At 53.3% G+C, this 14,977-nt stretch overlaps 1 long non-coding RNA gene across 1 annotated transcript in view; it reads left to right on the top strand.

Moving 5' to 3' along the window:
• LOC102495367 (uncharacterized) overlaps positions 1-14,977 on the top strand; it is a 22,690-nt gene that overhangs the window by 3,333 nt on the left and 4,380 nt on the right. Inside the window, exons 2-5 of the long non-coding RNA XR_335956.2 lie at positions 5,376-5,421; positions 5,549-5,667; positions 5,958-6,076; positions 6,513-6,589. This is a non-coding gene — a long non-coding RNA (uncharacterized LOC102495367). The remainder of the gene's footprint in view (positions 1-5,375; positions 5,422-5,548; positions 5,668-5,957; positions 6,077-6,512; positions 6,590-14,977) is intronic.

The following is a 14,977-nucleotide window of genomic DNA, read 5'->3' as shown; positions in this document are numbered from 1 at the left end:
TATACTCTGCCCCTCCCGGCCTCTCCCCCCCACAGGCCAGGCCAGAGCTCCTGCCCCAGTGAGACCCACAGGTCTGGGCTAACCCTGGGTCCTACCAACCACTAGCGCTGCGATCTCGGGCACGCACCTGCTGTCTCAGCGCCTCGTTTCCCAGTCTGTAAAGTGGGGGTGCTCCCAGGGGTTGCCTGTGAGCAGTCGGTGAAGCGATGCCTTGCCAAGAGCACCTGGGGTGCAGCAGCTACTTGGCAGTGGTGGGGAGAGCTCAAAAACTAGGCTCCAGGGACCAGCAGTTAGCATAATGGCTATGTCGCTGGACTCCCACGTAGTTGACCACAGTTCGTGTCCCGGACCTGGTGGCTTAAATTGACGCTGGGTGCATGTGCGTGCGTGCCCAAGATCCCGAGAGGAGAATGGAGGAGAAGGGATTGCGGTGTGGCCATCCCCCCTGGGGGGTGATTTCTCGCTTTCTGTCTCTCTCTGTCTGTCTGGCGAGTGCACGCACCCTACAGCAAAAACCTCTCCAAATAAATAAATAAATAAATAAAACTAGGCTCCCAATGCCAGGCTTTCCCCTGGGTCCCACAGCCTAGGGTGCCTCATGGTGTGAAAGGGGCCAAGTGGCAACAGGGCACAGCTTCACGCCCAGCAGGGCCGACGACTTGCCACCTGGTTTGGGCAGGAGCTACACCTGCAGGCTGTGGTCTGTGGGGACGCACGGGTAGGTCCCAGTGATGGTAGCACAGAGATATGTCATTGGCCCAGGCCTGTCTGGGGATGGAGGGCCCCAGATCCCAGTCTCCCAAGGAAGGTCCTCGGGAGCATCTTTCTCCAGATGACCAATACATGGGTGCTCCTGCTCCTCAGGGAGCACACTACTAGCCTCTACCTTCAGCCTAGCTGTCCTGGAGGGGCTCTGCCAGGAATCCCAGGATGGAGGTTACATGGGCCTTTCTCGCTCTCCTTCCATCCCCTGAAGTAACCCACGGTCCTGGGCCTGTCCTGCCTGCCATGTGCAAGCTTCTCTCAAACCTCGGCTCAGCTAAAAGCAACAGCGCACAAGAGGCTACAGGCAGATCACCCCTTGGTGGAAATTCAGGCATGCAAGAGGGGCCCTCACTTCTTAGGTGTGTCATGTTAGCGGCCAGCTAAGTCTGTCTGCTGCTTGCCGTCAGCAAGGCAGAGGTCAGGGAAGAAGGGAGTTCACTGCTGTGACAGTCTCAGGGAGACAGCAAGCACCACCAAACTGCCTCGCACAGCTCCTCATGTTCTCAGTGTTTATAAAAATACACATAAGATACAAGCAGGTGCAAATCATTCCTCTCTACAGTCAGGCAGCCCATCGCTTTCCCCTGAGTAATTATCCTGATTCCTGCAAACACCCACTCCTGGGTTCTCGTCTGACAGTTCCTCAAACAGACCTCCCCGTGACCCAGCGCTTGGCCAGGCTGTTCTCAGCAGGTCTTTCTTCTCTCTCTCTCTTTTTTTTTTTCTTTTCTTTTTTTGGAGAGGTTTTTGCTATAGGGGGGTGCATGCGCTCACCAGACAGACAGACAGAAAGAGAGAAATCACCCCCCGGGGGGATGACCATGCCGCAATCCCTTCTCCTCCATTCTCCTCTTGGGGTCTTGGACCCACATGCACATGCGCTTGGCGTGAGTTTAAGCCGCCGGGTTCGGGACTTGAACCGTGGTCGACTACGTGGGAGTCCAGCGACATAGCCATTACGCCAACTGCTGGTCCCTCCACAGGTCTTTCTTCACTTAAAAATGACTGCAGTCCTGCTCAACCTCAAGCTGGCCTACTTCTGTACTGCGGAATAAACCTATAAAGAAAGGTAAAGAGGCCAGCAGGTGGCGTAGTGGTTACGTTGCTGGACTCCACATGTCCGAATGCAGTTCAAGTCTGGACCCAGTGCCTTGAAAACCATGCTGGGCATGGGGCCGCCAGGTGGCACGGTGGTTAAGGTGCTGGACTCCCGCATGGCTGACCACAGCTCGAATCCCAAAGCTGGTAGCTTGTTTTCTCACTTCCCCCCACCTCTGGTCAAATTTTAAAAATCAAAAATGATGACCAATAAAATTAATTCTTAAAAAAGAACAAGAAAGAAAATCATGCCAGGCACATGTGCATATGTGCCCAAGATCCTGGGAGAAGGATGGAGGAGAAGGGGTGTGGCATGGTCATCCCCCAGTGAGTGATTTCTCACTTCCCCTCTCAATCTCTGTCTGTCTCTTTCTCTAGTGAGCACATACACCCTAAGGCAAAAACTTCTTTTAAAGAATAATAATGGTGGGGCTGGCAGGTGGCATGGTGGTTAAAGGCTCTGGACTCCCACACAGCTGACTGTGGTTTGAGTCCCGGATCTGGCTGCTTGCTTTCTCACTTCCCCCTACCCTCTCTCTCTCTCACTCTGTCCCTCTCTGGTCAAATTTAAATAAATAAAGTTAAATAAAATAATTATTAAAAATAAAAAGAAGAAAAGAAAAGAAAGGTAAGGAGGTGAGAAACTCCAAAATCTGTAGAGTGGCTAGTCCTAGAAGGAGGATACCGAGGCTTGAAGAACACTTATTCCTGGTGGGACCAGCAGTTGGCATAATGGCTATGTGGCTGGACTCCCATGTAGTCGACCACGGTTCGTGTCCTGGACTCAGTGGCTTAAACTCATGCTGGGCACATGTGCGTGCATGCCCAGGATCCTGAGAGGAGAAGGGATTGTGGCGTGGCCATCCCCCCGGGGGGTGATTTCTTGTTTTCCGTCTCTTTCTGGTGAGCGCATGTGCCGTACAGCAAAAAAAAAAAAAAAAAACTTATTCCTGGTGACATTCTGGCCTGAAGTTAGGCACTGGGCACAAGGGAGTTCATTAGAGTATTCCCTTTTTCAGACAGAAGGTCTCATGCTGTACTGCCCAGGCCAGCCTGGTGCTCACTATTCCCCTGCCTCAGCCTCCTTGAGTCATAGGCTCGTAGGCACAGCTGCCATGCCTGGCCTTTAGGTTGTCCCAGGAATAGAACCTGGGCCTCCCCAGTGCCCCAGCTCACATGAGCACTATGTCTAAGCAACGTACCCTGCCCCCCTCCCAAGGCTGGCCAAGTCTGTAAAAACCAGCTGTAACTGGCTACCTCACCTCTGCCTCATTCCTCATCACCACCCCCAGTCCTGAAGTGGGTCCAAGGGGTGGAAGGGTGGCTCATTACTGTCGGGGCTGGACAGTGGTTTCTGGCCAGTATCCTGGTAAGCAAAGACAACTGTTCCAGGGTCCAGCAGGTGGCATAGTGGTTAAGGCACTGGACTCCCATGTGAACAACTGCTATTCAAGTCCCGGACTCGGTGGCTTGAAATTAACACCAGGTACATGTGCGTGTGTGCCCAAAATCGCGAGAGGAGAGATGGAAGAGAAGGGACTGGAGGGAAGGGGCTACAGTGTGGCCCTCTCGCCTGGCGGGTGATTTCTCACTTTCTGTCTCTCTCTCTGGTGAGTGCACATGCACTGTCAAAAAAAACAAAAAGCTGTTCTGTGGCAAAAGAGGAAGCAGAGGAAAGACAGCAGGAGTCAGGCCTTCCTGGGTGCTGCCTGCTGCCACCCAGTGCCACAGGCTGCCCCTCCTGCCCTCCATCTCCTAAATGGCCCGATTTCTTCGAGGTAAATTCCTTTGTGCTGAAGGAGCTCCAGTAGGTTTCAGCTACTTGCCACCCAATGGGTCTTCATTAGCACATCTAATTTCCCAAAGCTGGTCCCCGGCACTGTGACTTTGGGGCCTTCTCCCTGGGCCTTCCTGCAGTTAGCACTCAGGGAGCCTGGCTCCCGAGGGTTCCCTGAGCTGTTACCAATGGCCTCAGGGCACAGTGGCGCCCCCATAACCTGAGCTACCCTTTTTGGAATGATTTTTTGTCATTGTTCCTTAAAGTGTAGACACCAGAACTGGAGACATACTCCCTGTGTGGACTGTTTAAAGGTACTGTCATCTCCAGTTTTCTAGACACTCAGTCTTTTTTTTTTTTTTTAAGAATTATTTTACTTTATTTATTTTAATTTGACCAGAGAGGGACAGAGAGAGAGAGAGGGAAAGTGAGAAAGCAAGCCACTAGGTCCGGGACTCGAACTGTTGGGGCGGGGGTGAGAAAGCAAGCCACTACGTCCAGGACTCGAACCACAGTCAGTCATGTGGGAGTCCAGCACCCTTAACCACCACGCCACTTGCTGGCCCTATAGACACTCAATCTTTAGTAATACAGCCTGCATTACGAGAAGCATTTGTGTTTTCAACAGCTACATTAGGCTCTGCGAAGGCAGAGGGCTTTTTCCCACGAACTAGCATCCAGCCAGTTCTCCCTCGCCGTCTGGCACTCGCACAATGGCTCCTTCGGAAACACACGCGAGACCGTACATTATGCTGCCTAAATGTCCTCTTCCTGGCTCCCATCCAGCTGTAGCCTTGAAAGCTCTGTGAGTCCCACTTCTATGACACAAGGCATTCATTCTGCCAGCGTGGTAGCTGTGGCCTTTATGAGCAGGGCTTCTGTGTTCTAAACCCAAATTGGGGACCGATGATCAACAGCTTAGGGTGAGGACAGAGCCCTGTGCTCTGTCACCAGAGACCTCCAGCAAGTCTCTCTATTTTTTTTGTATCCCTCTACACCCAGCAGGATCATGGGCTGAGGAGAGCGGCTCTGGGTTGGAGCAGGGTGAGGCAACTCCTGCCTCAGGAGGGCTCTCTGGTGGCAAAGAACAGAAACCATGGGTGGCCCACAGGGACCATATGGGAAGGGCCTGGGGGACCACGGATGGTAAGGACAGGAGACAGGGAGAGGCCACAGTGCTTCCACATCCTTGGAGAGCATGTGATTGGCCAGCTCCGGTCACGTGCCCTCTCCTAGACGGGGGAAGGTGGTGCCCCTTGATGGGCCTGCCTGGTGAGATCTGGGCTCCTGCCCCCATCTCCACTCTGGTCTGCTCAGCAGCTGGGGCTCTCTAAGGGTAGTTTAAAGTCAGCTCTGTTCAGATCTGGCTTGGGACCCGGCAGTGGCACAGCAGTAACGGGGCTCCACGGTGCTGAGGCTGTGTGAGAAGGTCCTTAGTGTATGCTATGATCCAAGCTGGCCGAGACTGGGCTGGGATGTGAAGGCCCTTTTAGGGGTGTCTCTCTCTCTCTCAAAATTTAAAATAAATAAATAAATAAAAATCTGGGCCAGCAGGCGGTGTGGAGGTTAAGGCGACTGGATCCTGCATGGCTGACTGGGTGACTTGAGTCTCAGCCCCACCAGGCGTGTGTGCACACAGAGCCAAAATCCCGAGAGGAGAATGGGGGAGAAGGGATTGTGGGTGGCCATCTCTTCTGGGGGTGTTTCCTCAGTTTTTTTTCTCTCTCTCTGGCAGCTCACGCCCCATAGAAAGCTAAAGATCTGGCTTCATTGTCCACCAGGTGCGACCCCAAGTCAGCCACCTCACTGCCTGTGCCTCCTTTCCCTTGACTCTAAAATGAAGATGATGGCTAACACCTGCCTCCTAGGTTTGCATTTGGGGTGGAACTAACACGTAAATGCTTGCAGGAGTGCCAGCGCTCTGAACCGGCTAGCCGTGTGACCACTGAAGCAGTATCACCTCCTAAGCCCACATTCCTCCTGGATGGGGTCCAGTCACCTACAGTTAACGAGGACAAGCACGACGGGTTAGTTCCCAGTGGCGTACATTGGCATGTCCGGTCACCACTTCCTTCCTTAGTACTCTCCTGTCGCCTACCGAGCCTCTGCCCCAGACTTGCCGGGCAGTCGATGTTGGGCTAACTTGTCTGTGCCCGCCGGACTCACCCTTTCTGCAAAGGTCGGGTAGGGTGGCGGGGTGCTTCCTTTTTTCTGGCTCCTGGCCTCAGCTGTTCTGCATGGCTGCAGATTCACAACTTCACTCACCCTCTGGAGCTATGATTTGCAGACCTTGAAACTTGCTCTTATTTGTTTACAGTGTTTTTAGTATGCATGGGTAGCCAAGCGATCCAGATGCCAGGAGAAACCCGAGGAGCTCAGGGGGTCCGCCCACTCTGCCATGGCCCCTGCCTAAAATCCACGCTTCCAGGCTCAGAGGTACATTACCCATGGACCTCCTCACCATCCCACATTCTAGGAGAAATCCAACAGAGAAGGGTCATGAACATAGCACCCTCCTGAGAGCAGGCCCAGATTTGGGATGGAATGGGGGTGAGAGTAGGCACCCATCAGGCAGGGCCCTGTGACAGGTCAGCCTGGTCTAGGGGCAGGGTCATAACCCAGGCAGAGAGGACCTTTTCTGTATTTCATTTGAAAAAAAATTCTTATAAAGCTCAGACACAACAAAGTAAAAGAACACTCTAGCAGGCCTGGACAGTAGGGCAGCAGGATCAGCACAGCAAGCCTGGCCCACTAGGGAAGGTTCCCAGTGCACGTCCAGAGACTTCCCTAGTGGGCCGGGCTGGCTGCAGCTGGGGGTGGGCTGTGGCGTGAAGACCCTGTTGTGGGTGTTGTCTTTGTCTCTCACCCACAGAAGAAGTAAACTTTAAAGAAACAGAGGAGTCTGCGGACAGGGGAATGAACACATGTCCAGGCTCCCGGTGCTATCAGGTGAGGCCTGTGCCTGCACGTAAAGGGTCTGGGTGTCGTGTCCTGGCTCAGTGACCATGACCTGGGGCAGTGGCCAAGCGGAGAGGGGGACCCAGGTGTCCACCTGACTTCTCTGTCTCTCTCTGGCTCCTGTCACATTTCGACACGGCTTTATTCCTAGCACACAAGCCGCTGTTTTTAATTAAAACTTTTAAAAATCACATGCTTGCTGCAAAAATGCAGATATGGATATATATAGTAGGCTGCTCCCTCCTCCACGCTTCCAATGCTGTCCTTAAAGGAGACCGCAGGGACGTTTTGGGGGTGAAAGTCCTTCTAGTGGCTTCTTTGAACCTTTTTTTTTTTCTGTGAAGCAGAGGCATGATGCTTGGTGCCCACGGCTCTGAGAAGGGAGATGTTGCCCCCTTAAATGAGCCACAATAAGCAGAGCCCGGCCTAGGGCCTCACGAGCAGTTGGTGCTGAGGAAATGGCCACATGCTCCTCACATGACCAGCAAGTCGCCATGTGCCCGTGTCCTTGCAGGCCTCAGCAACCCCGTCTGTCTGCCCCACTAGCAGCTTAGGGTCAAGCCCCCGCAGCGCCCTCTCGATATCTTCAGGAGGAATTAGTCTCAGCCCAGCAAAAATCGGGAGATGGGGAGGCCTGTTCCCCCAGGGTGACTGGTGGCTGTTGATCTTCAGAATAGGAGGGTGATTCCTCATTTTTGCAGATGAGAAGACTATGGCTGGAGAGGGAAGTAACTTACCTAAGACCACACGAACAGGTAGCAGGTCAGAAGGGTCACCAGCCTAAGTCCTGAACTCTGGTCCTTTCTGCCGTGCCACGCTGACTGCAAGTCAGAGACTCAGTCCTGTGTTTGGACTGAGCCCAGAGGAGGTCTTGAATGAATGAATGAATGACCACATTATATGTATGTGTGTGTGTGTATGTGTGTGTGTATATATATATACACACACACATACACACACACATACATACACACATATGTGTATATATTACATATAATATACAGCGCCCATCTATACAGTTTTGATCTCCTTCACATCTTTTTTTTTTTTCTTGTTTTCATTTGCTAGAGCACACAGGTTCTTGCCACAGAAAGACAGAAGGCAAGTGAGAAAGCACCCTTTTGGGCAGTGATCTCGCTGCAGTCCCCTCCCCTCCATTTGGGGATTTGGGGCCTGCACGCACATGCATCCAGTATGCTTTTAAAGCCACCAGACTCAGACTGTGCAGCCAGCCATGCGGGACCCAGCCACCCTAACCACCACACCGCCTGCCAGTCCCACAGAGCTCCTTACACGTGAGGCTCACAGTGACCTTGCCCATCAGGAGCTTTCACCTCCTTCTCTGAGAAACTGAGGTTCAGTTTGCCCCCAGCTAGCTTTACCAAGACAAGGAAGCCGTCTGACGTCCGAGCCTGAGCGAGCTGTGTGCCCTGGGCCTCTGCCCTCTCTGCAGGGCCAGGGCTAGGGCCAGCTCAGGGACCCCCTGAGTGGAGCATGGCGAGGCACACAGCAAGTGCCCAATAATGGTCAAACCTCCAGATGTTGACAGGAGTAGGACTTGACACCCTGAGAAAAGGCGTCTTAGAGTTTGCCCAGAACTAAACAAACGAAGAGGCCCAGGGACACCTGCCCAAGCTCCTGCAGACACCCGCCTCCCCCAGCTGGATTCAGCCCCCACCCCAGAGGAAGCTGGTTGCCTTTCCGGGTTCTGGGGGAGAAGGGTGGGGCCGAGGAGACCAAAGGAGCCTCTCAGGTAGGGTGCGGCCTGATCAGGCTCTGGGGTGTCAGTGAAGGTAGCAGACCATGCCTGCATCCTGGTGGCCGTCCTCCTACCTCCTGGCTTTAGGGGAGACCCAGCTCCACCCTGGGGAAGTAGCCTGAGAGGCCGATCAGCAGCAGAGTCCCGCGATGTGGAACCACAGCACCCAGGCTGGCTGACCCAGCTCACCAGGTGGCCCCAGGAGCCCTGGGCCAGCCCTGGGCTGACTCTTCACCAGGGGACTGAAGCCTCAGAGTGGCTAGTAGCTTATAACCCTGCCTCTTACCCCCTGTTCCCCTGGCCAGGTGGCCCATCTGGGGCCCTGAAATGGGCTCTGGAATCCCTTTCCCCACCAGAGCCTGGGAAAGAAAAACAGAGAAGGAAGAGGGTGAGAGGGAAGGGGAGAGGGATGCCCACCCCAGTAGACCCACCCTCCTGCTGTCCTCCAGTCTTCCTGTCTCTCCTGCCCTCATGGCCTTCCTTCCACCTAGAGCCGTCCCTCCCTCTTTCCTCTTTCTTCCCTTCCTCTGGTTCTGGCCCCTCCCCCGGCCTCTCCTGCCTCCTGAATTCTGAGAGAGCTGGGGTGGGAGTAGAGGTGGGGGGGTAGGAGAGGGAAAGCGGCTCTCCTCAGGCAGTCACTGGAGGTCTTCTGGGAGGAGGCCATGAGCTTTTAGTCCTCTGGAATTAAGGAAGTGTTTGCCAGATGCAAAACAGAGAAAGAAGCTTCTGGAAAGCAGAAATGGCTTCCATAAAGGCCCTGGGGATGAAGTTACAGAGTTTGTCTCTGGAGCAGCTGGGAATAGGGTATAGTGTCCCCCCCCCCCCCTGCACCCCCCTGCCCCAGCATACCGGCCGGCCTCTCCTGCCTCCTGAATTCTGAGAGAGCTGGGGTGGGAGTAGAGGTGGGGGGGTAGGAGAGGGAAAGCGGCTCTCCTCAGGCAGTCACTGGAGGTCTTCTGGGAGGAGGCCATGAGCTTTTAGTCCTCTGGAATTAAGGAAGTGTTTGCCAGATGCAAAACAGAGAAAGAAGCTTCTGGAAAGCAGAAATGGCTTCCATAAAGGCCCTGGGGATGAAGTTACAGAGTTTGTCTCTGGAGCAGCTGGGAATAGGGTATAGTGTCCCCCCCCCCACTGCACCCCCTGGCCCAGACATCAGTGGAAAATAAGAACTAGAGACTAAGCCTCTGGTGCCTGGTTAGGGGGCTTAAACCCCATTCTCAGCAGTGATTGTCCCAGTAGGTGTCATGGCACCCTGAGGCTGTAAGAGGGGTCCTTAGAGCTGCCTGGACAGGGGTTGGGGCTCCAGGCCCTTGTCCTGCTCCACCAGAATGGCTCTAACTTCACAAGATTCATGGGTAAGCCAGGGGAGCCCCTTGTGGGCCTCAGCAGGGGCAGGGCTGGCCCAAAGGGACTTTAGAAGCCAGCACTGGTAATGGCCTCAGGCGTCAAGTGGCCCCCCAGGCCATTCTGCTCCAGCTCTCTGGCCCCCGACCCTTCCTTCCAAGCCACCAGGAGCCAATGTAGAAGATGGCAGTCCACCAGGCACCACCAGGCAGGCGAGTGTGCTCACTGGGAAAGCGGGGACTGGCAGGGACAGACTCCGAGTCAGGGTCACCAACAGTTTGGGGGCAGGCCCAGGACCGCTCAGGTCTGGTCTCCCAGGGATTCTGTCCCCCCCTTTCAAAGGCCCAGAGCAGGTGCAGAGCAACTGCCACAGTCCAATCGCTGGCCAGCCCCTGCGGCCTCCAGCCCCCTCTGCCCACCTGCCCTCCAGCTGTCCCACCACACCTGGCCCTCTGTGCCTGTGGAGACCTGACCAGCCTTCGGCCACACTCCAGGCAGACAGCTGGCGGCTGGCGGCTGGCGGCTGGGAGAATGCGCAGGATGCAGTGGGGAACAGCACTCAGGCTAGGGAGACACCAGCAGCCTCCCCTTGCCAGCTGACCTTGAGCTCCTGCTGGGCCTCTGTGGGCTAGGGCTATTCTGAGTGGCTGAAGCGGGTCCCCAGGGCTAACTCTAGGTAGCCTGTGGGCTCCTGGGTGCCTGGAACTGTGTCATGGCCTCCAGTGGCCGCCCTGGTCTTCCACTGTGTGGCCAGAGTGATGGATCTGTGGGCTGTGTGACCCCAGGCTGCTGCCTCAGCCTTTCTGGGCCTTACGGTAGCCCCTCCTCCACTCAGGGCCTAGTCACAGCACCCCCCCAAACTGTGTCAATGGCCGTTTTGTGTGAGGCTCCAGGAGACTGACGTTTGCGCCTCTGACCTCACAATAACGGACTCCTGTCAGCCCTGGGCCCAGCCTGTAGGGGGCAGCCGGGAGGACCCGCTTCCAGCTTGTCTGGGGCATTGTCCTGCCCTTCCTGCCCAGTCAGGGGGAGGCTTTTGTGGTCATTTCCTCTCAGACTAATTTCCCATTCCAGAGCTCGGCCTGAACCTCAGCCTCCCACCAGCCCTAGCTGTGCCTTTCTAGGCAAGTCCCTGCAGCCTCACGCCTCAGTTTCCCACTCTGTAAAGACTTGGCGTCTACCTCGACCTGAGTTCCAATTCCCTATTCAAGTCTTACCACTTATTGCCCTTGTGCTATAAGCCTCGGCTTCCTTATCTGAAAAATGGGGGTGGTTAGGTCATTAGAAACTGGAATCTGACAGCCCTGGGTGTAGCTGGGTGGCTCTGAGAAATCTGCAGATCTCTTCAAGCCTCACTTTCCTCTCTGTGGAATGGGGATGATGGTCCTTTTCAGGAGTCACGAGAGGGCGCGCAACCCTGGTACACACTAGTACCCGCGCTTTTTCCGTCTTTCTGACTCATGATTTCATCTTTACAATGTGCTTATTTTTTCAAAAGAATTATTTATTTATTTAATTCCATTTGTTATTATTATTATTTTTAATTTGACCAGAGAGAGCGAGAAAGGGAAAGCGAGAAAGCCAGCTGCCAGGTCCGGGACTTGAACCACAGTTGGTCATGTGGGAACCCATTGCCTCTAACCACTATGCCATCTGCGGGCCTCTGTAGTGTGTTTCTTAACTTCCAAATGTGTGGGGGGTTTTCTAGTTACACTTTTCTGTAATTTATTTCTGGATTAGACAAATGTGGTCAAAACATCCTAGAATTTCAGTCCGTTGACTTAGGTTCCAGTACAGAGCACATTTTTGTTGTTATTTTTTTAGGTTGTTTTGTTTTTGAGAGGTTTTTGCTATAGGGCGCGTGCACTCGTCAGACAGACAGTGAGAGACAGAGAGACAGAAAGCGAGAAATCACCCCCCAGGGGGGATGGCCACGCCACAATCCCTTCTCCTCCGTTCTCCTCTCAGGATCTTGGTTACGCACACACACATGCCCGGCGTGAGTTTAAGCTGCCTAGTCCGGGACGCGAACCGCGGTCGACTACGTGGGAGTCCAGCGACATAGCCATTACGCTAACTGCTGGTTCCTATTTTTTTAGGTTTTTGCCATAGCGCACATAGACTTGCTAGAAAGACAAAAAGGGAAAGTGAGAAATCGCCCCCCGGGGGAAGGGGCACACTGCAATTCTTTCTCCTGCATTCCATTCTGCTCTCCAGATTTTGGGCACACACACACAGGCCGACGAGATTTCCAAGTCTCAGGTTCTGGGATGGAACCGTGGTCAGCCATGTGGGACCCAGTGCCTTAACCACCTCCATCTACTAGCCTCGCAGGGTACCTTTTGTAAATGTCACACTGTCCTTGCGCAAGCCGTGCCTTCCTCAGTGTGATATATTTTGAGGTTATTTTATTATATGCATACAATTTTTTAAAATGTTAATTTTCTTGCCAAAAATCTTGTAGTCATTATAAAATGTCCTTATTTCTAGTAATAATTTTGGCCTGAAAGTCAATATTACCTGCTATTGATGATATAGTTACCTTGATTTTCTTTGAGTTGTTATTGATGTGTTACATCTTTTTAAAAAATAATTATTTACTTACTTTTACTTTTTTTTGTGTGTGTGCTGTAGGGCATATATTCTCATCAGAGAGAGAGAGAGAGAGAGAAGTTAGGAAAGCAAGCCACGCCAGGTCCAGGACTTGAACCACAGTCAGCCATGTAGGAGTCCAGCAACTCAACCACAACACCTCCTGCTGACCCCCACATGTTATGTCTTTTTCCATCCTTTTATTTATTTATTTATTTATTTATTTATTTTGGAGAGGTTTTTGCTATAGGGCGCATGCGCTCACCAGAAAGACAGAGACAGAGAGATAGAAGCAAGTCACCAGGTCCGGGGACTCAAACCGTGGTCATCCATGTGGGAATTCAGCGCCCTTAACCACCATGCCATATGCCAGTCCCAACCACTATTTTTATAAACAAGTTTTTGTTTCTTGTTTTTTCTTAACCTTTAATGTTTTATCCACCTTGACTTACATAGTATTCTTGAAAAAGAAGTCTTAATTCTTGTTAAGGTAAAAACTATTGGATGTTTTACATGATTTAAAAAGCTATGAATGTACAACTTAAAAGATACTAGACGGTAAAAAATACAGTGCAGTCCTCAAAGCACAGCCCTCTAGGGCTAGGTTACCTGGGTTGGCCCCTTGGGACATGATGCTGGCTCCTCAGGACCTGGCTGTCTCCCTCTAGGAAAGGAATCATGAAGCCCACCCCACTGGGTCGTTGGGGGCAGTGAACAAGGATTGTCTTCCCAGTTTACCTGTCGGTCCTGGGCTGTTTTCCCCATCTTTTGTTTTAAGAGAAATTTTTGCTATAGGATGTGTGGGCTCACAGGAGAGACAGAGAGAGACAGAAAGCGAGAAATCAACCCTGGGGGAGATGGCCATGCCACAATTGCTTCCCCTCCATTCTCCTCTCGAGATTTTGGGTACACATGCACATGTGCCCAATGTGAGCTTTAAGTCACCAGGTTCAGGACTCAAACCATGCTTGACTACATGGGAATCCAGTGATATAACCATTATGCCATCTGCTGGTCTAGAGATCTCCCCTCTTTTTAAAAAATTTGCTATAGGGTATGTGAGCTTGCTGAAGAGAAACAGAGATAGAAGTAAAATGAGAAATCACCCTGGGGGTAGAGGGGCGGAGTGGCCATGCCTCAATTCCCTCTCCTTCATTCTCCTTTTGGGCCATAGGCCTGGTGGGTTTTTCAAAGTCACCGGGTCTGAGACTCGAACTGCACTATGGCCATGTGGAATCCAACTCCTTAACCACCATGTACTGGCCAGTCCTTTGTGCATTTTCTATGTAAGCAGAACTCAGGTCAGAGCCTGGCAAGCCGTAAGTGCAAAATTGTCATTGGTATTAATAGAAGCCCATGGGGACCAGCAGGTGGTGTGGTCATTAAGGGCTCTGGACTCCCACATGACTGACTTGGGTTCGTGTCCTAGACCTGGCGGCTTGCTTTCTCACTCCCCCTCTCCCCGCCCCACTCCGTGCCTCTCTGGTCAAATTAAAAAAAAAAAAAAAACAAAAAAAAAAACTAACTAAAAAAAGTTAAATAAAAAAATTTTTTAGGGGGAAAAAAAAAAAAAAAACAAGTCCCTGGAATGAGTTCCCCAGAGGACAAAGTCGAGCTGTGCCAGGTCTCCACAGTACCAGTGCTGGGAGGGCAACCAGGCTACCAGGAAGCCCCGACTCGGCCTACCCTGGAGCCTGGGGGCCTGGTGAGGGATGAGATGGTCCTGACATCTCTGGGCCAAGAATGGGCCCATGGCAAGTCTCAGTGAGAAGCTTGTAGGTGCACAGAGAGCTCCTAGGAGGCGGCCTTGCCTAGGGCTCCCTCGGCAGCAGCCCCGGCCACCAGGACTGTACCTGTCTCTAGGCCGGGAAACCTGCTGCCCCACAGGACCCCAGGGTGCTGCTCAGGTCTGCCCAGCCAAGGAAGGCACTAGGAGGGAAAGACAGGCTCAGGGGTTGCCTGCGACTGTTGGCTCAGAGCTCCATTGCAGGTGTAGTCGGAGATCGGCAGCCAGCTTCTCCCCACGCCTGACCAGGCTCCTGGGCTCTTGGCAGCCTGTTACTGCCATGTGCTCCGAGTCATCGAGAGCGTCACTGACCACGTGTGACAGATGAGGAAAGGGTGGCTCAGAAGGGCAGGGACTCGGCTGAGCTCACGGCTGGATAGGAACCCTGCCCCTTCCCACCCAGCAGCTGAGGTTCAGGGCAGCCTCGCCCCACCACACCCCTGGCAGTCTGCCCTCTTCCAGCCCAGCCCCCAGCCCGATGGACCCCCCAGCCTCCTCCCAGAACTCTGAGTCAGGATGAGCGGCAATCCAGCCCTTCTCTTTTCCTATCCCTGTTCCCATTTGTGTCCCTGTCCCCCCAAGGGAGGCCAGCAGCCACTCACGAAGGCTCTGACTCCCCGGGGCTTCTGGCTCCCCTCGCTGTAGCACTGGTTAAATGGCCTGGCTCCGCCTCTCTTCACCGTTTTTCCAGAGGGTGACCCTCACAGAGGCCTCCGGGGGGCTTGGGGATCCTATGGTAATGGTGAGTAACGAGAATGTTCGCTGACTGCCAGGCGCTGCATTAGCCAGCTCTGAGGCAGGGTCCAGTGGCACTCCCATTCTACAAATGGAGAAACGGAGGCTCAGGGGGTGAAGGGGCACCCCACACTTCACTGAGCACTTAGTCCGTGCCAGACGC

Source organism: Tupaia chinensis, unplaced genomic scaffold (assembly GCF_000334495.1).
Source record: "Tupaia chinensis unplaced genomic scaffold, TupChi_1.0 Scaffold000575_1, whole genome shotgun sequence".
Taxonomy (NCBI): domain Eukaryota; kingdom Metazoa; phylum Chordata; class Mammalia; order Scandentia; family Tupaiidae; genus Tupaia; species Tupaia belangeri.
This window is presented reverse-complemented; position numbering and strand designations above follow the sequence as displayed.